The sequence below is a fragment of the Grampus griseus genome (assembly GCF_964374135.1).
Source record: "Grampus griseus genome assembly, chromosome: 2".
Lineage (NCBI taxonomy): Eukaryota > Metazoa > Chordata > Mammalia > Artiodactyla > Delphinidae > Grampus > Grampus griseus.
The window spans coordinates 33,823,511-33,847,725 of NC_139018.1; the positions used below are offsets into that span (position 1 = coordinate 33,823,511).

Consider the following 24,215-nt stretch of genomic DNA (forward strand, 5'->3'; position numbering starts at 1 on the left):
ATGGCAGCATTATTCACAACAGCCAAGATATAGAAACAACTTAAATATTAAGAATAAATAAAGAAAATTTGATACAGAAGCCATAAAAAAGGAAGAAAATCCTGCCATTTGTGACAACATGGATGAATGTGGAAGACATTACGCTAAGTGAAATAAGCCAGACAGAGAAAGAAAAATACTGTATTATCTCACCAATGTGTGGAATTTAAAAAAAGGAAATTCAAACTCAGAGAAGCAGAGAGTAGAATCGTGGTTGCCAGGCGTTGGGGTGGGGGGAAGAAGTGGGGAGATGTTGGTCAAAGGCTACAAACTTTCAGTTATAAGATGAATTAAGTTCTGGGAATCTAATGTACAGCATGGTGACTATAGTTAATAATACTGTACTGTATACTTAAAATTTGCTGAGAATAGATTTTAAGCCTTCTCACCACACACACAAAAAAGGTAACTATGTGACGTGATGGATGTGTTAATTAACTTAATTGTGGTAATCATTTCACAATGTATACATATACCAAATCATCATGCTGTATACTTTAAACACATACAATTTTACTTGTCAATTATACCTCAGTAAAACTAGGAAAAATACTATTTATAACCACTAAAATAAATGAAATACTTAGGTATAAATCGAACAAAACATGACAGTACTTGTATGCTGAAAACTACTCAAAACTGATGAAAGAAATCAAATAAGATAAAATAAATGGATATATACTGTGAAAAAAATTTTTTAATAAAAGCATTCAGTATTTGATTTAAAATATCCCTAGATTTATATTTTAAGGAAATTGTATATGGCTTTGGAATAAAAAAAATTATACCTGAGAATTTAGCTAAAGCCTATATAAAACAATATTTTTTAAAAAAGGAATGTATTACATGTGCTATTTCAATTTACCCATTAAACAAGAGAACTCAGTATTCTAATAGTGGGTGTTATGAAAATAAATCAAAGTCTCCCTGAATTGAAAGGTTACTTAATTATACCTAGATGTTGGAATTCTTTCAATCTTGCTTTGTATTACATCTTTCTTTCAAATTTTTGTTAATAGTAATAGGCTGGAAATGGAACCTTATTATAAAGCAGGGTTTCTAAACCTTAGCACTATTGGCATTTTAGGCTGGGTAATTCTTCACGTGAGGGGTTGTCCTGTGCACTGTAGGATGTTTAACAGCATCCTTGGGTTCCACCCAGTAGTACCCCTTCAACCTCTCTGCACAGTTCTGACAACCAAAAAATGTCCCCAGACATTGCCAGATTTCCTCTGCAGGCAAAATCACCTCAGCTGAAAACAACTGCTAGAAAGAAATGGCAACCACCATAGTTTCATTTAGGAGAAGGGGCATAGTATTCCGGGGATACAACAAGGTGTGAAGTAAAAAGGATGGGCTTTAGAGTTAGGCAGATTGGAATCAAAATTAAGACTCTATCACTCATTAGAGTGTAGCCTTATGAAAATCAACTTAATTAAGCCTCAACTTCCTCATTAATGAAATGGGTATAACGACATCCTAGTAGACATTTGTCTTTGCCCTCCAGCATACGTTTTGGGGAGCAGGGGTTAAGAAATCCTCTCTTCCTTTAGGGTAAACAGCTTTTCCACCCTCAGTCTATCTCCTGCTCCAAGGTTGAGCATATGAAGCTGGCTTAGCCAATGAAATAACTGCATGCCCGGGGCATTAATTAATAGTTCACGGATGGGCATGTGACCCATGCTGGGCCAATTATACTCAATTCTGGGGCTTTTTGCTGGAGAAGGAGGAAAGATTCATTCCCTTTCTCCTGAAGTTGTTAAGCTAGTAGGACCATAAGCCTGGAGCTTCTGTGTGGGAAAAACCAACCCAGTGGAAAACAGATTCAAGAGATGTAGACAGACCAAGCCCTGATGAAACGATTTGTCATACCTGAAGTCAGATCTACCCCTTACGTTCTTCAGTTATGTTAGCTAATGAATTCCCTTTTAACTTAAGCCAGTGTTGAGTTGGGTTTTATCACTTGGAACTGAAAGAGTCCTAACCTGTAAGTTACCTACCTCAAACGCTTGTTGAAAAGACCAAGTAAAATGATGAACACAATAAGGCTATAAAGAGCTTCCTTCTTCTGGCTCTCAATTTATAGAAATCAATACAAACACAATTACGTAAGACCTCAAAACACAATGCAGTCAAGGATCAGACAACAGAACCCATGACTTGGCTTTGAGCTCTTTTCAATAAACTGGTAGACATTCTAAAAGAGCTTAAATTCATGGAGCCAAAAATATCTATGATTTAAGTTACCTACTATGATGTCAATGAATAGCATATGCAAATTCTGGTATGTTTTCTTTGTTGCCATCATTTTTAGGTGGCCAACAGTAAGGGTTTGCTTTGAGTATAAAGGTTCCATAGCTTGATTTTTTTTTTTTTTAACTGCCAAGAGACTGAAAGAAGGATTAACTAGTGGATTAAATCAAAATAACAAGGATGGGACTAGGTTGAATCTAGTGAGACACCTACCTCAGATGTAAAACTCAGTATTCAAGGTAGAAGTAAGGTAAATAATATTTTAACGCACGATTTTAAAACTCAAAATTAATGCCAAAATTCCACGATGAAGAAAACATCGCAATTTTAAATAAAGGCAGGGTCAATATCACCGATTTCTCCTTTTGCCCCAGGCTCCAAAATGGCTCAGCATGGCATTCCAGAACAGTAAAATCTCTAAGCTATAAAAAGCAGAGGCGTATCTAGTGTTCACAAACAACATCAAGGACTTAAATGCACTTGAGAGGCAACCTAGTTAAGAACTCTAAATTGAAAGCTAAGAAACTCGAGTTCAAGTTCCAGCTCTGTCAGTACTAAGTTACGTAACTGAGCAAATTACTTGGCTGTTCTAATATTTAGTTTTTTCACACATAAACTGAAAGGGCTATAGCAAGTGATTATCAAGATTTTTCTTAACTCTAAAGTTCTATGATTACATTCTAATTTAATTTCCTTTGATGTCTAAAAACAAATGAATACCGAGTATGTTGCATTTTCAGTCCAGCATTTGTGTTATCTAGGAGCTTATGAAATGACAAGCTCTAACCATTCAAGTCTACCAGTGAAAATAACCCAGGTTGAGGGTGATTTTTGTTTGTTTGTTTAATGAGTGCTCTCACATGTTTCAAATGCCATTTGATTATAAGATCCTACAATGGGGAGGTCAGCAGCTTTCCATTGCGGGTATGGGGTAGCAAGGTTGATCCGTGTCTCTAAAAGCCGAAATAATTCACATGGCCGCCCACTGACAAGTCTACTGAAGCATAAAGTAATTGGGTTAATAAGTGACTGCTTATAATTCCCAACAATTTCCAGAAATAGGAAAATGAAAATTTAAAATCAACAACAACAAAGAGAAGGTGACGAGTATCTGGAACAGGAGTAAGAAAAAAAAAGTAATCTATTAATTCTTAAAAAATAGTATATTACATTAAAAGTGATAAAAGTAGCAAGTGACTCAGAAAGCACTGGAAATAGAATATAAACACCAAATGTGAAAAACTAAAATGCCTGTGCTCTGGTCCATGCATGTAAGTTTTTTTTTCCAATTTTTTGCTGAACCCTAAGAAATAAAGGATTCTCCATGCCTATGAGATAAACGGACTCAGAAGCTTTTGAAAAGGACTTTGTAAATAAAAACAGGGGCTATTCTTTCTTTTTTAATCAATCTTAAACTTTTTATTATGCAAAATTTCAAACACAGGCAAGGTATACAGGATAGTATAATGATCCCCCATATACCCACTAACAGCTTCAATAATTATCAACTCATGGCCAATGTTATTGGCTATACTCTCACTAATTTCCCCCAATTCTCATAAAGGGATATTCCTTTTAAGCCCCCAAATAAACAAATCTTTTGGGGCTTCAGTTTCCTTGTTTGTAAAATGCAAGCAATTATACTCACCTCCTTACCTACTATAAATGAAGTTATAAAAAACAACCAAACCTTTTGAGTCTCTTCTAACACTTTCTATGGTATCTGAACATAAGAAATAACAAGACAGAAAATGGAATCAACTTTTGTTTAAACAAGTCTTTCTTTTAAGCAGCTCAAAGTGCTTTGGAAAAATTTATCTTTCATTCTCCCAGCACCTCTGTGTGGCAAATGAAAGTATTATTATTCACCTTCAGCAGATATAGAAACTAAAGAAAAAGAAAATGATTCAAGTCAGATCAAATGAAGAATCAACAGTAGGGGGAAAAATGAATCTAAATATTCTGACTCCTCATGTTCTGTCATTACAATATGCCACTTCGATCATTACTCTGACATATGTAGATGAAAATAATTGTTTTCTCTAAATGAAATGGACTTACACTCTATTAAGGAGTTTGTACATTTAAGAGAGCAGTGCTATGTAATATGTAGGCATTCAATATACTGAGTGACTTTAAAGCTCACCTTGCAGAGTCATACAAGAGCACAATCCTTAATTAGTTGGCTCAGCCTACTTAAAGAAGACAGTAAGAAGTAAAGGAAGGAAACTAAATATACCTGTGGTTCACTGGAATTGACCGATTATAGCTGGCCATTTCACAGGTTTGAAATCTAAAATATTTTCTTGGCAGATGTAAACATTACTTCAGTGTTACAGTAGAGAATTATACCATTTGGGTCCAGTCCACAGTGCCACAGGCACGGATGATGCAACTTCCAACTCAGTTATAGAGTATTTTTATAGCACTTACCAAGTCATTATAACTTCATATATTTCAGACATTTTCCTTCCAATTCATACAACAGCTCCTGTTCATTGCATTTGGTCAAGGAAGGTTGGTATGGGATGTGGGGAACGAAAAAAGTCTGTGGGAAGGGTGTGATGAGAATAGTCTGCCATGAGCTAGGTGTTCCTTAAATGTTGCCTATTATTCACCTCATGGAATACATCAGGGCAGAGGCTCTTTCTCTTTCTGTGGTCTCAAGAATAGCCAGCTGCAGCCTGAGTAGTGTCTTCTAGGACCATTACAGCAGAGATCACAACTACTTAAACATTCAAATGAATAGTTTAAAAGTTTATAAAAAAAAAAAGTTTATATAATTCGTCTCCAATGATTTCTCTCCAACTTTGAAAATAAGATTAGAGGCCATGACCTACCCAATACCTGACTCCCTAAGACTTTTTAACAAGCCAAGCTATAAAGCAATCAACCAACAAACTGGTTTAAATTGTACTTTTAACACAATCGCTTGTGACTGCTGTTGTTACTGTTTTAATTTAGGATGTAGAGCTCATGTGGAAGGCAGAAAACAGAATGAGGATATAATAGAAAGGATACTGAACTGGCAGTTAAGCAACCTAGGTTTCCATCTTATATCTGCACTAACTAGCTCTGTTGGGCAAGGCTGATAGGTTGAGGATAGCAGTTTTCTCATCTGTCAGATGAAATACATGGTCCAAGTGATTTCTAAATTTAGTTCTAAAATTCTCAGACTACCTAATTCCATACATTTTATTCTATTACTTCCATGTAATGTCCCATTTTTCATAATGCCACGCCTTTGCTATAACATGCTTTAAAATGTTTATCATCCCTCTATTGATTATAGAAAAACAGTTTAAATCTGAAACAGAGAAAAAGAAGCATCATACTAAATGAATTCTTAATAACTCTCTCTTATAGGTATAGGTTTAAAAAATAATAATAGTAAGATTTTCTAGTTCTCCAGATCCCACCTAATCAGGCCATTTTCTGAGATTCAGAAATGGCAGTTTACAAAAGGATAACATAGATGTCTGGGTCAGCACCTGGCACATTAACAGATGTTAGAGAAATATGCGTGTACCTAACACCTCCCCCTCTATCCCCATTTTCCCAAAACTACCACCTCTTTGAATCAGAGGTGCTATGGAACCAGACTGAGGACTCAGTTCTAAATAAGAGTTTATACCTTTATTAAGAGTTCCAAATCGTACCAGAAAAAAAATATATATATAACAAAATTTCTGTTTTCAAATGATCAAAAATAGCCTTGGGTACGTTATTAATAAAAGGAAATTTGTAAATAAATGGAAATCATAATAATTATAGTTCAAACATATATTATATTTTCCCAAACAATTCATGAGTAAATGTCACTCAGCATGCAATGATTCTATTATAGGGAAATTAAATATTAATAAACATAGAATTTATAGTTAAAAAAAGAAACCCTAAGCCTTCTGGGAATACTACATGTACAAATTGCCAAACTTAGACCCAAGCAGAGCAAGATATGTGGTTGCGAGTTTCATAAATGCCAAGAGAAATAGTTTTTCTAAAATGCTTTCTTGACTTAAAACATTAATCCACCTAAAAAGCTGCTAACTAGATAAGGGGAGGCCAGCAATAAAAAGCTAGCAATAACAATGTTATAGAAAAATATTCTGGAATTTTCAAACTTGAAATACAAAAGCCTTTCTCTGTGGAGATGAACTCCTTCCATTCTCCAAGGGCTCTGTCAACATCATCAACCTCAAACACTTGGCTCACACAAAAAATGTGATGACGCAGGAAATTGTCTGGAAACAAACAAACAAACAAAAAAAGCATTCTCTCTCCCTGGAACCAGAGCTGCCCCAGTAGAGCAGGCAAGCAGCCAGCATGTCAGTGCTTTATTTTAAAGTCTGTTTAATTGTTCCATTCCAATTCAACAGTCCAAGCCCCTTTTCTAAGTACAAGATAGGAAAAAAAAAAAAAAAAAAAGAAAAAAGAAAAAAAGATCTTACAAGATATTATCTAGTTCTTACTTCACTAGCCCCTATTGAAGAAACCCTAAGTGCTAATTAGCCACATAAACTGTGCAGATGAACTCCAAATCTTTGTGGTACTAGTCTTAGAAGGGTCTCTCTGCCCTAAGGCCCAAGTCAATCTGAAACTCACACATGCAAATTGCACCCAAGATTCACAACTGCATTCTAATTACTGCTGTTTATCCATGAATTTCCTATTTTTCAAACTGTCTATAAAAGGAGAAAGCAATTACAGCAAGTACCTTATCACATTCTAGTTGGAATTTTGCAAACATTTATTGACTTTGCTGACATTATAGGGGCTGTAAGAACAGACAGGAGATAAGCTACATTTCTCTAGCATTTTGGTATTTTTTTCTGCTTCTTTTCTTGCCAAAAATCAATTGGCTTCCCAGTAAAGCACAAATAAAGCAAATAAACAAAACCAAAAATCTCACAGCTATTTACTGATATAAAGAAATTAAAATAATACTGTACTATGATACCAACTCAATTCACTTGGCATCATTTCCTTATTATATAATATGTTCTATGAAACGTATAATTCTAGTGGCTTGTGTATGTCTTTCCCCTTCAAATTCAATAATCTACCCATTGATGTGATCGACCATTTGTACAAGGAATTTTGTTATGTAAATGTCTGTGATGGATGTAAGTGGACAAAAAATAATGATAATTCTGAGATTAATTCTCTTTCCAAATTCTCGATTTATGAGGAAACATCATGGGTATTTCAGTTAGAGACTCCTTGTCTTGCTATTGGTCATTTCTATAACCACCATTGAAAATTTAAAAGCTTTTTCTCTTCTGACCAAGATGGAGTAACAGGATCAAATTTACCCTACCACCTAAAACAACCAAAAAAACATTTTTAAGACAAAACATATGAAACAACTTTTTTTCCCCAAGATACTGGACATCAGGTAATGAAAGACAGTGATCCCTTAGAGATGGAAAAAATGAGCAGTGCTCTATGACTGCCCCAGCTTACTAATAATTTCTAGGCTGTGATGCAGGGAGAGGAAACCCAGATGGAGTCCACTCAAGTTGAGGAGATGGAACCTAGGACCTGGGAAGAACAAGGCAGCTAGAATTCACATGAGAGATCTGTGGAGTCTCCCTCAAATACTCAGCAGAGTACTGATTAGTACATGCATGTGAGGAAATTACTTGAGGCTGGAGAAAGAAAGATTTGATGGAAGTAAAGAGAAGAGCCTGGCACTCACACAAAGCCAGGAGTAATGCCTGTCTTCATCAACCAGAATGGAAATGTCATAAATCATGGAGCACTGAGTACAGTATACAGAAGGATCTTGCCTTGATAGTGGAGAATAATTATCTTTAAACCAAATGGTTCTGGTCCTGCCAAAAAAACCCACAAAAAACTTAAAAGCAATATCCAAAAGGATCAAACTGTTTCCAAATAATTCAACTACATCCCAAAACAAAGCTTAATATTTATAGGAGTACAAAAATATACAGCACCCAAGAAGGTAAAATTCACAATGTACTCAAGAAGGTAAAATTCACAATGTCTGGCATCCAATCAAATATAACCAGACATAGATAGAAGCAGCAAAGTGAGACCCATAATAAGGAGAAAACTCAATCACTGAAATGGACTCAGAACTGACACAGATGCTAGAATGAGTAGACAACGATATTAAAATAGTTATTATAACTATATTCTATATGTTTGAAAAGTTAGAGATAGCAAAAAGACCCAAAATCAAACTTTTAGAGATAAACACTACAATATATGAGATGACAAATACACTGGATGGAATTAATGGTAGGTTACACATTGGAGAACTTGAAGACACAAGTTGTGAAGACACAACAATAGAAACTAAGTAAACATAGAAATAGACAAAAACAATTAATGAACTTGAAGCTACAGCAATAGAAACTATCTAAAATGAAACAGAAAACAATCAGCCAAATGAAAAGAGCATCAGTGAGCTACTGGGTGGTGGGGGACAACTTCAGGTGATTTACTATATGTGTAATAGGAGTCTCCAAGGAGGAGGATAGAAGAAAAAACTTTTGAAAAAATAATGGTCAGGATTTTCCCAAATTTGGTGAAAACTATAACTCTTCATATGAAAAAGCTCAACAAATCACAAGCATAAAAAACATGAGAAAATTACATGAAGGTACATCATAATTAAGTTTCTCAAAACCAGTGAAAGGAAAAAACCTTAAAAGGAACAAGAGAAAAAGACGATTTATATACAGAGAAACAAAGATAAGTGCAGTTTCTAGCTGGAAACAATGAAAATAGAAATACAGTAGCGCAACTTCAAAAACCTGAAAGAAAAAACTGTCAACCGAGAATTCTATTCCCAGCAAAACTATCTTCCAAAAACCAAAGGTAAAATAAGGAGCTCTTTAGACATACAAAAGCTGAAAAAATTCATCACCAGCTTACCTACACTACAAGAAATAATACAGTAAGTCCTTTAGGCAGAAGGAAAATAACATCAGATGGAAATCTGGATCTATACAAAGGAATAAAGAACAATGGAAATGGTACCTAGTAGGTAAATATATATGATATTTTATTATTTAAATATATTTCAAAGACAACTGGCTGCTTAAACAAAACTTTATTGTGTGATTCATAACATGTATAACGTGTATAAGTAAAATATATGACAACTACTATACAGCTACTGTAACATTCTTATACTATATGTGAAGTAGCATAATAGCAGTTAAAGATAGGCTGTGATAAGTTAAAGATGTACACTATAAATTCCAAAACAACTAAATAAAGTTATAGCTAACAAGACAATCAAAGATGTAAAATGGGATCATAAAAAATACTTAATCCAAAGGAAGACAGGATACAAGGTTAATGTATGAAAGTCAATTGCTTCCTTATATACCAGCAATGAACAATTAGAATTTGAAATTAGAAACACAACACCACTTATCTTGGCACAGAGAGACAGAGAGACAGAGAAAGAGAGAGAAATACTTAGGTGTAAACCTAATAAAGTATATACAAATCTATAGGAGGAAACTATAAAACTCTGATGAAAGAACTCAAAGAAGATCTAAATAAATGGAGAGATATTCCGTGGATAGGAAGACCCAATGTTCTCAAAATGTTGATTCTTCCCAACTCGATCTATAGATTCAATGCAATCCCAATAAAAATCCCAATAAATTACTTAATGGATATGGACAAACTGATTCTAAAGCTTATATGGAAAGGCAAAAGACCCATAGTAGCCCACACAATATTGAAGAAAGACAAAGATGGAGGACTGAAACTACCCGACTTCAAGACTTACTGTAAAGCTACAGTAATCTAGGGAGTGTGTTTTCAGTAAAGAACGGATAACTAGATCAATGGAAAAGAGTAGAGAGTTCATAACTCACATATAGTTAACTGAATTTTGACAAAGGAGCCAAAGGCAATTCAATGTAGAAGGATCGTCTTTTTAACAAATGGTGCTGGAACAACTGGACATCCACATTAAAAAAACAAAAAATAATTTAGACACTTACCTTACACCCTTCACAAAAATTAACTCAAAATGGATGATAGAACTAAATATAAAATACAAAACTATAAAACTCTAGACAATAACATAGGAGAAACGCTAGGTGACTTTGGGCGTGGCCATGAGTTTCTGGATATAACAGCAAAAGCACTCTCCATGAAAGAAAACATTGTCAAGCTGGACTTCATTAAAATTAAAAACTTCTCAGCAAAAGACACTGTTAAGAGAATGAAAAGACAAGCTACAGACTGAAAGAAAATCTTTGTAAAACATGTACTGGATACAGGACTTGTATCCAAAATATACAAGGGACTCAAGGGACTCTAAAAACTCTTAAACAATCTGATTTAAAAATGGGTAAAAGATCTTAATAGACATCTCACCAAATAAGACATACAGATGACAAATAAGTATTTTAAAAGATGCTCAACCTCATATGTCATTAGGGACTTGAAAATTAAAATAATAATGAGATACCACTAAACATCTATTAGAATGGCTAAGAGTCAAAGCACCAACATTATTAAATGCCGACAAGCACGTGGAACAACAGGAACTCTACTTCATTGTTGGGGAAATGCAAAAGGGTACAGCCACTTTGGAAGACAGTTTATTTCTTACAAAGCTAAACATGCACCATCCCATAATCTAGTCATTCTACTCTCAGGTATTTATCCATGAAAAAAGAAAGCATACCTCTATTCAATGACTTGTAGTCAAGTGTTCATAGCTTTATTTATAATATTCATATTCATAAATTAAATTCATAAATATTTTTGAATATTATATTAATAAATTTAATTTAATTTTTAATTTATTAAATTATTTTAATAAATTATAATAAATTTTAATATTTTAATAAATTTATTAAATTTAATAAAATTAAATTTTATTAAATTAATTAAATTTAATAAATTTAATAAAATTTAATATTTTAATAAATTATTTAATTAATTAAATTTATTTAATTTAATTTAGTATTTGAATATTAATATTAATAAATAAATTAAATTCATATAATATTCATATAATATTCATAAACTGGAAAGAACCCAAAATATCCATCAATAGGTGACTGGATAAGTAAATTGTGTTATATGCATACAATGGAATACTACTTAACAATAAAAACCAATAAAATAATGATAGATGCAACACCATGGACGAATCTCAAAATAATTAAGCTGAGTGAAAAAGCTAGACCAAAGAGAGTTTACCCTGTATGATTCTATTTATATAAGACTCTAGAAAATGCAAACTAATCTATAGTGACAAAAACAGATGAGTGGTTTGCTTGAGGAGGGTAAGGTGGGGAAGGATGAGAGAGGTGGACTAAAACAGCTACATAGAAACTTTTGGGGATGATGGACATGTTCATTATCTTGATTGTGGTGATGATTTCATGGGTGTATACATATGTTAAAACTTATCAAATTGTATTAAATATGTGCTCTTTATTGGATGTCAATTATGACTCAATAAAGCTGTTAAAAAATTTTAAGCTCCCATTTTTAGTCTCCTGTTTGACTCTTTAGCCACAGTAATTCCTTCCTGTTGTGTTGTCTTTCTCTACAATAGTCAGTTGTTTAAAATATAAAGTACTTCCTCATTCACCATTAAATTTAATGAAAACCTAATGTATGTAAGTCAGTGGACTGGGCAATTGAAGGGGATACAATTGGACAATACAGGGATAGATGTCAGGTGACAAGGGATAAGCAATACTGATGATGATGAAGTGTAGTTAATTTTACCAGAGTATAAAAAGCAGAGAATGATTAAACAGGAAGGTAAATTTTAGGTCATGAAGAACTCTTCCAGAAAGTCTTAAAAAATGGTAAGGTTAATATGTCAGAATTTCACGAATACAGAAGAAGTCAAACACAAGTTCTTAAAGTTAAATTCTTCTATAATGTTCTCATTTATTAAACTGCAATATATTAAATCTCAAGGAAAGGAAATAATATTAGGGAGGAGCTAATTCTAAACACTGGATTATAGGACACATTTACTCATAGTATGTCTTCTGTGTGAAAATTATGGAAACAATTTAGTCCCAGTACCATCGAATTGAACTACTTCTCCTGAGTTTATAGACTTCAGTTGATTGTTCTAAAATTTATCAGCTTTGGCACTCTCCCCTCAAGGGCCAGGAATCTCTGGCTGTTATGCCTCAAGTGGAATAAGTCTCCTGGAGAAATTCTTTTGCTACCACAACTATTTCAGTGTGGTTCTAAGTGGTGAGTCCCAATGCTTGCCAAATTCCTCTGGTTTGATCCCATCTGGATGAACCCAAAATATAGCAAAATAGCACCTTCTACTTCCTGGTCATATTCAATTATCCAATATTCCTCCAAACTGACGCCTACTTTTATCTTTAAGAAACTGCTGGCCTAAGGCTCTTAATCTAATATATAACAGTGGGTAGGAATAGGCACAAGGAATATCCACTCCACTCTCCACCACTGCTGCACTCTTTAACTTTCACCTTACTGAAAAAGCGACCAAGGAAAGAAAAGTCTATGTATCTAACCATAGTTATGGACCAAATTACATGAACTTGAAAGTGCCTTAGCAAGTAAGGGTTCCATAAGGAGGAAAGCACATAGTGCCTCTTTCTACTTGCACTTAACTTCTGTCTAAAATCTAAGCCAAAGCTCTTTCTCCCAAGCCCTCTCATTATTAGAGAAGCGAAATTTTTTCTGTCTAGTTTCTCAAGGTCCTTCCATCCACTTTAAGCTTAAGTGCATTCCAGTCAGCCAACGACATCTATGCAATCTGAGAGGCCCACAACTGAAATTCCCCTGAATCACTCCTGAAGCTTCCAAACTTTCTTTTGTTGCTTCTGGCCTTCGCTAATTCAATCTTAGCTTCTGTTTCCTAACTCATTCCTCCTCCCCATGCTATTGGGTTCAACAACGTAGTTCTACTTCCTTTTAACAGAACAATCTTGGGCCCTTTTATGATGAACACAAGATAACTTCAACCTATACTCCAAACAGGTACATATAATTTCACATCAAAGCTGTTCATCACACAAAGAGTTTCAGAATAACACTAAATATCTCAAGCTTCTCAAAAATATGAATTTAACATTCTATGTAGATTATATTCTAGATTTATATCCTAGTGTTTAGCTAAATGAAAACCAGGGGCCAAGCCTAAGTATACTCCAGATGTCTTCCTAGGGTGAGTTCAACATGTACAAAAATTTTTGGACAAGATACACTGTAGCTAAGTACAGATGAAAGCTATAAAGAAAAGGGAAATGCATGAATCACTGTCATGGTATAAATAACTTTCAGGAATTCATTTCCGGACAACTCACTCCATTCATATTTTAATGCTAAATTTAGGAGAATACTATTGAATAAGAACGGCTCAGAATAGCTAATTATAAAATACCTTTCTTTTTTTTTTTGCGGTACACGGGCCTCTCACTGTTGTGGCCTCTCCCGTTGCGGAGCACAGGCTCAGGACGCGCAGGCTTAGCGGCCACGGCTCACGGGCCCAGCCGCTCCGCGGCATGTGGGATCTTCCCAGACCGGGGCACGAACCCGTGTCCCCTGCATCAGCAGGCGGACTCTCAACCACTGCGCCACCAGGGAAGCCCGAAAATACCTATTTTAAATTATTATTTATATATATGAGATAATATTTCCTATGATCAGTAGATTTTTTATAATAATAATTTGTTGAACACAATATGTATAACAGGCACATTATATAGATCATATAGTGCAATACTCATAATAACCCTAAAGTATTATTATTATTATTCCCATATCACAGACGAAGAAACAGAGTCCCTAAAAGCTTTAGTTACTTGCCCAATTTACCCTGCCAGTAGATGGCAGAACAAGATATTCAAACCAAAATATCTCTGGCTCCAAAACCTCTGCCCTTTCCAGTAAGATGCACTTCCTGACTGTTGAAGTAGCTATTATTAGTCTAGTGCTTTGGAAAATTCCTGACACATGGAGTCTGGAGTAGTATGGTGGAAAAACACTTGTGAGCCTAAGCTCTGGCAGGTATGTGACCTTGGCCTAATCCTGTTACTTTTGTAGGCTCTTTTTTCATCTATAAAATTAAGCTTGGGTAGTTAACATCTAAGGACCCTTCCAGTACTAATGCTTTATCAAACTATGATTCTATGAATTATAGACAATGCAAAAAATGTGGAGTGGGAGAAAGGATGAGTGACAGAAGGGTTAACTGGGCATTAGAAACAATATAGCCAAGTAAGTCCAGGATTGAGATAAAACAGAATTGAAAAAAAAAATGGCTTTGTAGTATTTTATTCCCAACATGAATAAAAAGACTTTATATAGTACCTATAAAGTTAAACAGGATCCTATCACCAAAGAATTTTATCAAATAGACTCGTCTATTTGAATTTAACATCAATTAAAATTTAAATTCTTTGAAATAAAATACAAAATTCATACAGATAGGAGAAACCATCAGACAAACCCAAACACAGACACACTTTGAGTTCTTTTTCACCAGGCTCTGAGAACTATGTGAGATTCCTCTTATATAAACAGGAGTGTGTCGTGCCACAACTACTGAAGCCCATGCGCCTAGAGCCCATGCTCTGCAACAAGAGAAACCACCGCAATAGGAAGCCCGCGCACTGCAACAAAGAGTAGCTCCCACTTGTTGCAACTAGAGAAAGCCCGCGTGCAGCAACGAAGACCCAACGCAGCCAAAAACAAATATAGATAAATAAATAAATTTATTTTAAAAAAACAGGAGTGTGGGTTGGCACTGCTAGGTAGAAGGCAAGAGAGTTGATGCAGTTTCCAGAAATAGGGGCAGAGAACAACCCACTGTACCTAAAAAGGCTCTCTTCATCAGCCAAAAACAATGACTGGGTGGGAGTTTTGTTCTGCTTTCAATATTCAGGCCAGCAAGGTCAGTCTGTGCACACTGGAATGATTTAAAACCTTTATAATAACATGGCTTCTCCTTATATTCAGCCAAGATTCTTCAAGCAGATTTCCTGATTCTTGCTCAGCTTTCTAATATGATGAGAACCAAGTGTCTCTTTGTTCGGTTACCATCACTAAAAGCCAATACGAGATGTATGCAGACAAGCTCCATGGGAAAACCTCACAAGCCAGAGGTGAAAGGACACCAAAGCTAGCTCTCCAACTAGAGGCCGGATGGACAGCAAATGACCAAGAGCTCTCTGGGCCTTGGGAGACCTAATAGCTTGGGATATACTGTCAGAGATGAGAAGGGGTCAAGTTTCTAGGCTTGTAAGCTCTGGTTATCCATCTTTAGCTCTCCCAATAGATAAATACGTTTTATGTGGAAAAAAGAAAAAAAAAGAAGAAGATGAGCAGCCTGGCAAAAGAACCTAAGACAAACCAAATCTTCCACAGGACGCTCTCAGACTAAAAGGCTGAGGAATGTAGAGTGGGGAAAAACTCCCCAAAGAGGGAGGAGAGGGAAAAAAATTAAAGCCATCAGTTCTGACATATGCCAAGGAAGGAGAGTGAGAACACTCCTCAAACTGCCTATAAACCAGGTAAAAGTGACTGTTGGCTCGGACAGAGTCCACACACCCTAACAACGCCCCACTGCTAAGGCCACCACCCCTGGGCCTCCACTGGAAATTGCAGCTGCTTTCCACAGCCCGGAAAGCAACAGGCAGAATATAGTGACAGCTGGAAGGAAGGGGATTAGGTGAGGACTTGGCATAAATAGGAGTGCAGCCAAAATGCACAAATATGAAGGGAGAGCGACAATTTTCCTGTGTGGTTTGTGTGTGTGGTATGGGGGGAGCTCAAAAGAAGAGTGAGCCAAAGTTCTGGCCTTGATTGCCTGGAGGCTTTGGCAGTCTCAGCCTTCCTCATGGCAGACGGGCCAGGAAATGAAGCTTTCAGCTGTCTGCTTCAATGTTCTCCTCACTGTCACCATTTTCGTGTTCGGCCCCTGGCTCATTTGCATTTTCTTCTTCTTTTGGGGATTAGCGCATATGGGTAGACAAAATCCATTTTGGTTACTCAAGACTGTCATTTCCTCCCACACCTTACTTGTCAACTAAGAACGTCAAGAACATGAAATCCTGCCAGAGTACAAAACAAACTATAGAATTAGATGATCTGCAAGGGGCCTTTGAGACCTTCTAATCCAGCCGGATTTTACAGATGGGGAAACTTAAGAGTAGCAAAGGGAAGTAAGGTGATCTGCTGAAATCATACTAATATTTAGAGAGTAGCAAAGTCAGGACAAATATCCAGCTCTCCCATTCCCATCCAGCCAGTGCCCTGTCCAAAAAAATCAATGTTCCTTTAGGACTCTATCTCAGACAAAATACTACTATTCCCCCACCGAACCCTTTTTAAATGAGGACTTGATAAGAACTGCCTCCTATTCTCTCTCTGTTTCCTCATCAAACACTCACAGATAAGTTTGGTAAATAATTATCCAAAGTGTTAGGTCTTAAGGAAAAGAAAGAGACTTGGAGACTCATATAACTAACAGCACTCAGAGAAAAGACTCAACCTAAAACCAAGCAGAATGCTTTTATTTCCTTTGTTTTAGGAGACAGATCCGAAAAAAAAAAACAAATGGGACCTAATTAAACTTAAAAGCTTTTGCACAGCAAAGGAAACCATCAACAAAACAAAAAGAGAACGTACTGAATGGGAGAAAATATTTGAAAATGATACGACTGATAAGGGATTAATATCCAACATATATAAACAGCTCACACAACTCAACATAAAAAAAAAAAAAACCCATACAACCCAATTTAAAAATGGGCAGAAGGCCTGAATAGACATTTTTCCGAAGAGGAAATGCAGGTGGCCAAGAGGCACATGAAAAGATGGTCAACACTGTTAATCATCAGGGAAATGCAAATCAAAACCACAATGAGTTATCCCTCACAACTGTAAGAATGGCCATCATCAAAAAGAACACAAGGAACAAACGTTGGCGAGGATGCGGAGAAAAGGGATCCCTCGTACACTGTTGGGAATGTAAATTGGTGTAGCCACTGTGGAAAACAGAATGGAAGTTTCTCAAAAAACTAAAAATAGAACTACCATATGACCCAGCAATTCCACTCCTGGGTATATACCTGAAAACAAAACAAAACAAACAAACAAACAAAAATCCCACTAATTCGAAAAAATACATGCACCTCTATGCTCATAGTAGCATTATTTACAATTGCCAAGATATGGAAGCAACCTAAGTGTCCATCAAACAGATGAGTGGATAAAGAAGATGTGGTATGTATGTATGTATGTGTGTGTGTGTGTATATATATATACATATAAATACATACATATATATATAATGGAATTTTTCCCTTTTTGCCAAAAGAAATAATTTCTGATATTGAGAAATATCACATTCTCAGGAAAAGGTAACCAACCTTTAAGGGCTTAAAAGATTCCTACTCTGAAAAGGAGTTTATGAGTGTGGAGAGATAGGTGGAAATATGGCCCCTTGGCATCCACAGGGGATTGGTTCCAGGACACCCCGCATAGACAGCAAAATCCTCGGATGCTCAAGTCCCCTACATAAAATGCCCCAGTACAGTCGGCTCTCCGTATCCACAGGTTCCACATCCACGGATATGCAGGGCCCACTGTATATTGGTTTATACGTAAGGTCATAACAAAGCAATCTCAAATTGTGGTTTCTTCCACTAAAAATTTTCTTTTCAATACTATGGAAATCATGTTAAAATATGACATTAAAAAATGAAAACAAAAATACCTCACCTCCCTTTGCTGCATCTACTGCAAGAATGAAGACAGTTCTCAACAATCAGACTGTCGACATTCTGGAAATGTCAACATCGCCCTGAAGGGATGCATAGTTACTGTGAAGGGCCCCAGAGGAACCCTGCGGAGGGACTTCAATCACATCAATGTAGATCTCAGTCCCCTTGGAAGGAAAAAGAAGAGGCTCTGGGTTGACATACAGTGGGGAAACAAAGGACTGGCCACGATGGGCACTATCTGTAGTTGTGTAAAGAACACGAGCAAGGGCGTTACACTGGGGGTCATTACAAGGTGAAGTCTATGTGTGCTCACCTCCCCATCAATATCCTCATTCAGAATAGGTCTCTCGTTGAACTCTAAAATGTCCTGGGTGGAAAAAACATCCACAGGGTATCTCAAGCCCAGAAAGATGAGTTAATTCTTGAAGGAAACTATATTGAACTGTGTCAAATTCAGCTGCTTTGATTTAGCAAGTCACAATAGTTAAAAATATCACAAAAATTGGGGGAATGATATCTATGTCTTTTAAAAAGGAATAGTTCAGCAGACTGATGAATAAGATCTAAAAGTTGTCCAGCTATGGAAACAAGATGTTGGATAATTCCTAAGACCTGTTTGTGATATTTTAAAGATGCAATAAATACCCTCTATTTTGGGAAGGGGGGTGGGGCACTGGACACTTCACTAACTAGTTAAATTAGCTAACTTTTCCTTCCTTCTATACATTTTCATTTAACAGATTCTCTAGTGCTTACCCTTTACCAAGTACTATTCAATTCTGGGAATAAGGAAATTAAAGACAGCACTTCTGTCATAAAGGCATGCAAAGTTAACTGGGGGAAACCAAAATGTCAATGGCATGACCAGAGTAGTACTTCCAGTAATAAAGGTTACTTAGAAAGCACATGGGAGGGGTACCAGGCCAGCCTGGGAAGTTCCAGGAAGGCTAATTGAAGAAGGTGACACCTGAGATAAGGATAAAGAAGAATTGGTAGGTTAAAAAAACAAAAGTAATGAGTTCTTATTTTATTCTTCATGTTTTTTTTTTTTAAATCTAACATTCTTGTTTCATATGAGAATTTAATCTATTACATAAGACTTTGGAAGGAAAAAAATGACATCATTATTGTTATGTCAAAATATCAAAAAAACTATTTAACAAAAAGTACTGGAACACATTAAATATCAAAAGACAAAGACACACACAAAAAACCCCAAACACGCAACAGTATACATCAACTATACCTCAATTTAAAAAAAACAGTAATGTTAATGTAACACCCAAACATGAGAGAACGTGGTAACTTTTCAGAGCTGTCACAGGAGCTCATCTATGCATATCTATAAAGAGCACTAACTGTGGGCAAGGCATTGTGCTGGGTGCTGTAGTAGATAAGATAATGAATAAAGATGGTCTCTCTCACAGGGAATTTATCACCTCAATTTACCAGCATGTTTCCTCAGGAGAGAGAAAGGTCTAGAGCAGCAGGTCTCAAACCTTTCCCACCTGGGACCAATTTATACTCTTAAAAACTATTAAGGACTCATAGAGCTTTTATTTATGAGGAATATGTTGACCACATCAGAAGTTAAAACTGATGATCCCAAACTCCCATTCCTTCCTTCCCCTACCCCATCCCTCCTTGGCAACCACAAGTCTGTTATCTATATCTGTGAGTCTGTTTTTGTTTCCTAGATATGTTGATTTGCATCGTATTTTGGATTCCATATATAACTGGTATCATATGGTATTTGTCTTTCTCTTTCTGATTTACTTCGCTTAGTATGATAATCCCTAGTTTGGGATTAGCAGCGGCAAATTATTATATATAGTATGGATAAACAACAAGGTCCTACTGTACAGCACAGGGACCTATATTCAATATTCTGTGACAAACCATAATGGAAAAGAATATGAAAAAGAATATATATATATGTGTGTGTGTATAATGACTCACTCTGCTGTACAGAAGAAATTAAAACAACATTGTAAATCAACTATGCTTCAATAAAATTTTAAAAAACTAAAAGAAAACAAAACTGAATAATTTTTAAGTATTTGCTGATTTGTTTAAAAGTAACACTAATAAACCTATAACCTCAACATAAATAATGTAGTTTTATGAAAAATAGTTGCATTTTCTAAAATGAAAAAATTTAGTGAGACAAGTGCCACTGTTTTACAGTCTTGCCAATCTCTTTAATGTCTGGCTTAATACATTCCAATATCTGGTTCTTCATTAATCTGGCTCTTCATTAAAATATCATACTTCACATGTCCTCTAGAAAACTCCACTGTACACTTGTGAGAAAATAAGAATGAAAAAGGCAAATAATGCCTTAATATTATGATGAAAAAAGTTCACCCTCACAGATCCCTTGAAAGGATCTCTGGGGACCCTCAGGTATCTCATCACATTTTAAGAACCACTGGTCTATGGCAATAAAAGTCATATTCAAAACTGGGTAAATAAAGACTATGAGTTCACGTTTACTCTACCTGAGGTTTTAAATAAGGGGAAATCTTGCAGTAAGGGTTCCCTATCTAGGCCACTAATTCTAAGAGTGGACTTGTTTTCTTGGGACTGAGACAACCCAGGTTGCACGAATGGGTCCACTCTCTCTGGCATTGTGATTAAAGGGCTTGGGCTGGGTGGGTCTTAACACAGTGATGGAGATGACCATATTCCTGCTTTGCTTGGGACAGTCCAGCTTTATTCCCATTGTGCCAGAGTAATTATTAGTAGAGCCCCTTCACTCTCCAAAGTATCCAGTTTGGGCGGTAAGTTACATGGTCACCTTGACAATGCCTTGCACAAGCATTCTTCTTCTTCCCACCTTGTGCACAGGTCTAAAAGAAGCCATGCTGGGTTTGGTTTACATAGTAATATTCCTCTCACCTCTCTCCTAAAAAAAAAAAAAAAGCCAATCATGGGAGAAAATTCCTCCCCATCTCTTGGTTCCTATGTCTTCTTTTCCTTTTTTAAACTGTTGACAGCAACCATTCTCGACAACTCTATATGACAGCATGTGCTGCTTGTTCTCTTGCTATGCACCTAGTTCAGTGTTTGAACTACAGGGTGCCACTTTGCCCAACTATCTCAAATCGGTTGGAATATAACCTATTGATCAAGGGCTACAAATTAACCAGACTGGGTTAACCGCTAGACCAATAAAACACTAGGCAAAACCTAGCACACAGATTCAAACCATCACCAGAAATGGAGGCAACTCAGTAAGACAAGAGACTTCTTTGAAAAAGTATTAAATCTCCCAGGCCTAATCCTGTGAGCATGGCAGGGGGTATGAAGAGGAATGGAAAAGAAGTGCTGTAAATTCTGAATAGTGAACCTTGAAACTGACGTGAATTTGGCTTTGCATACCCGAGTGGCAGAGAAACCTCAGCAGTTATCCAGTGCTTTTAGAGAGCAGGGTAAAATTATAAGAACATTTTTATGAGTTGTGGCTGGCAAGCCCTAGCCTGTTAAAACTCTTTAAAAACCAATGCCTTGGTGGAGGTAACATTTACTGTTTACTGTAGCTCTGGTTGTTAGGGGTTACTGCTAAGGTCCCAGTTTTCCATGACATCAGCAGCATTCCAAGGGAAGTGTGTGTCAGTGACTTTCAGTAATGACTCCGTTTTCCAAATGTTCAAAGCTTCTGCCAAGCTGCCCTACACCTGCACACCAGCTGAGTTAGAGGAAAAGGAAAAGCAAGATGGATTAAGTGGGATTTTTGTCTGGGTTCCTTAATGAGACTAAAGGCTTCCTTCTTTCAGTGTTTGCTTTGGTGTAATAAATGGATGCCAGTGCCTTTAGGAGTGACATGACTCATCCTTACCTTTTCATAAACCAATCAGACTATCTCTCACAACTTCTCGCTATCATATTCTGGACTAACCTTTCGAGACTTTTCTTCTGCGGGAAAAGTTTAGGGCTTAGTGAGAAGATCAGCACGGCATGCCAACACTCTGGGAGGGATTCCGAGGGAGGCATCTGCTGCTCCCCAAATTAGCAGGAAACAGAAGCAGTGAAGAGACATTACTGCGTAGCTGCTAAAAGGATCACCTGGCTTTCAACGTTTCAAACCAGACGTGTCCTCTCAAGGCAGCAGCAGACCTCATTCCTGAGTCTGTCCTCACCAACACAAGCATCTGGTTAACTTCATCCAAGGGTGCCTACTGCCCACTCAAGAGGCTTGTGACCGGTGCTGTGGCCAATACTAATTGTGCACTTATATAAGACAGACCTTTTTTCCAAAAGGCTTGAAGCATTTTTTTCGGCGTTAAACTCATCAGTGTTCATGACAACCCTCTGAGAGGTGGCAAAATATTAGTTCAGGTGTGAGAAATTGGGGGATGGGGTTGAGGAGAATTGGTCCTCTGCCAAGAGTAAGGCAGGAGGAGATCTCCCAGAGCCCCAGCCCCACACCTTTACGCCTGTGGTAACTGGCCCCTCTCCAGGCTTGCTCCAGTCTGCCCAGGCTAACCTGCTCTTTTGTCGACCATCAAAAGGGTTGTGGAATACAAAATTCGTTGTTAACGAGGCAAAGCTTGGAAGCTAGCAAAGGAAAACAAGAACAATTTTATGTAAAGACACAGAGGAATATCCTCTTAAGGGTTTTGGTAAGAATGATTTATGCATTCAATATCTGCTTCTATGAATGACACAAGGTAGAAGATTCAATCTTTCTGTACCTCAGTTTCCTCACCTATAAAATCTAAATATATATATACATATACATACACACACACACACACACACACATATATACCATTAAAAGTATCAGAGATGTTTAGAAATTTTAATAATTAATGTTTTAAACTGCATAGAGATCTTTAAGGGGGGAATCTCTGAAATGCTAAAAGGTGGCCTCTTTTATAATATATTGCACAGTTCTAGAGGAAATTCCTTTAATTACTGCTATATTTGTTCTTAGGAAATAGGAATAAATTCATACACTTTCAAGTGATTCTTAAAATAAAAGCCTCTACAATTTAAAAAAATAATAATCATCTTTATCTTTGCAGAAACAACAAGGATTTTTTTTAAGCTGTAGGGGTGGCATGCTCTGTGGTTTAGGGTAGCCACAGATAACATAATACTCACAAAAATGTCTGTGTCTAGTAATTTCTCTTAGACTTCATTAAAAAGAATTCAAACATGAAAAAATACTAAAGGAATCATTCTCATTCAACCGTAGATTGCCTGTGAAGACTGGAAAACACAAGTTTTTGGTTCAATCCCTGGATTAAACTATAAAAGTCTGTCCAGTGTAATCTCACGTTGAGTCCTGAGCCTGTTTCCTTGAATAATTTTTAAAGAGGGAATTTTACAATTATGGCTTGTTAGCAAGAGACTGAGCTATTACCAATTAGAAAACAAGTCTTTCAATAACCTTTCTGGTACACAGAATGAACAGTTATATCTGAAACTAAATTCCACAAGTCATTTTCATAAATAAGTACATATATAAATTAGGAAGAGGGGGTGTGGCACGGGGTATACCTAAAATGCTTAAATTCTAAGAAAAAAGAATTGAAAAAAAAGAAGTTTCTTTTCTTCCTGAAGATAAAAGATTTAATGAGTGACTAATCCCCCTTAGTAAAGTTCCTTTGGTAATTGCCCTATTCTAAGCCACACTAATTTTGCTAGGAGCCTTTACTGTTAAAAGATGTTGTTTTATGATGTTAAGCTATACACAAAAGCCATGTAACATAATGGCAAAATATGCTTCCGATTTTGTTATGTTACCAACCTATACTTATCCAGAAATTCTAACTGCCAAGTGTCTTTTACCTAACACAGACAGCATCTTTCACCACCCTCCCTTTCCCACATAAAGTAACAACGTCATTAAGAGTGGAAAACTGGGAATAAAAACCTGAGCCCTGGAAAAAAATACTAAATGGGAATCTGCCTCCAACTCTGCAAATTTTCAAACTTGACCTGGCCTCTCGGAAGCTAGACTTCTGCGCCCAGAATATGGCTGGATGAGGAAGGCAGTCTCAATTCACACCCTGAGGGCTAGGAGCAGAACACACACTCCATACAGACCTCTAAAGAGGTTCAGGGGCTTGTGTGACCGAGAAGCCTGTTTTAATTGGCCCTTGGTGATGTCATGCCCATGTCTCCAGGGCCCACGAAATGCACCATGACTAAAGGAGCGCCTCATTTGTGAAT

At 36.5% G+C, this 24,215-nt stretch overlaps 1 protein-coding gene and 1 pseudogene across 3 annotated transcripts in view; one reads left to right on the top strand and one right to left on the bottom strand.

Annotated features, from left to right (window-relative positions):
* RAD51B (RAD51 paralog B) overlaps positions 1-24,215 on the bottom strand; it is a gene marked incomplete at its 3' end in the record, with an annotated part of 683,831 nt that overhangs the window by 374,449 nt on the left and 285,167 nt on the right. The window lies entirely within an intron of this gene.
* On the top strand, positions 18,042-18,572 carry LOC309818481 (large ribosomal subunit protein uL6-like; annotated as a pseudogene). The gene has a single exon. The product of its transcript is annotated as a large ribosomal subunit protein uL6-like (transcript).